The sequence below is a fragment of the Brassica oleracea genome, chromosome C9 (assembly GCF_000695525.1).
Source record: "Brassica oleracea var. oleracea cultivar TO1000 chromosome C9, BOL, whole genome shotgun sequence".
Taxonomy (NCBI): Eukaryota; Viridiplantae; Streptophyta; class Magnoliopsida; order Brassicales; family Brassicaceae; genus Brassica; species Brassica oleracea.
Genome location: NC_027756.1, coordinates 27,136,911 through 27,137,714, shown reverse-complemented (window position 1 = coordinate 27,137,714; position 804 = coordinate 27,136,911). Strand labels below are relative to the sequence as shown.

Genomic DNA, 804 nt, shown 5'->3' with positions numbered 1-804 from the left:
CTCTTGATGAAGAACACACAGTGGAACACGTCAACGCGATTGGTCTGCGCTTCGCAGAACAACTCCTGAGCATAACATCCGATTGTTCTCGCGTACCGGAACAACCAGCAGCCGCGATCCAAAAGCAGTACTCTCGCCTCCCCTAATTTGCTGAGATTGAAAACTTCCTAGATGCTGAAAAAGAACCACTTAAGTTCACTGGAAACGAGAAGAGGAAATTCTTAAGAGAGGCGAGGCAGTATGTTTGGGATGAACCGTACTTGTACAAACATTGCAAGGATGGCATATTCAGAAGTTGTGTTCCAGAGGCAGAAATTCCAGGGATTCTACATCATTGCCATGGTTTCTCTTATGCAGGGCACTTCGCCACATTCAAAACGGTTTCCAAAATCCTCCAAGCAGGTTTCTGGTGGCCAACTATGTTCAGAGATGCTCACGCCTACATAGCTCGATGCGATGCATGCCAGCGACATGGGAACATCAGCAAAAGGAATGAAATACCTCAGAATTACATTTTAGAAGTTGAGGTGTTCGACTGTTGGGGAGTCGACTTCATGGGACCATTCCCTCCGTCCTTCAAGAACGAGTACATCCTGGTCGCCGTTGACTATGTCCCCAAGTGGGTAGAAGCAACGGCGAGTCCCACTAATGATGCAAAAGTGGTGACTAAGACATTCAGCTCCATCATCTTTCCGGGATTTGGGGTGCCTAGAATGGTCATTAGCGATGGCGGAACACACTTCATCAACAAGGCATTTCAGGGCCTGTTGAAGAAGAATGGGGTGAAACACAAGGTGGCTACCG

The 804-nt window shown here is 47.8% G+C and overlaps 1 pseudogene; it reads left to right on the top strand.

Annotated features, from left to right (window-relative positions):
- The window catches only part of LOC106314687, a 3,725-nt pseudogene that overhangs the window by 1,703 nt on the left and 1,218 nt on the right, over nucleotides 1-804 (top strand).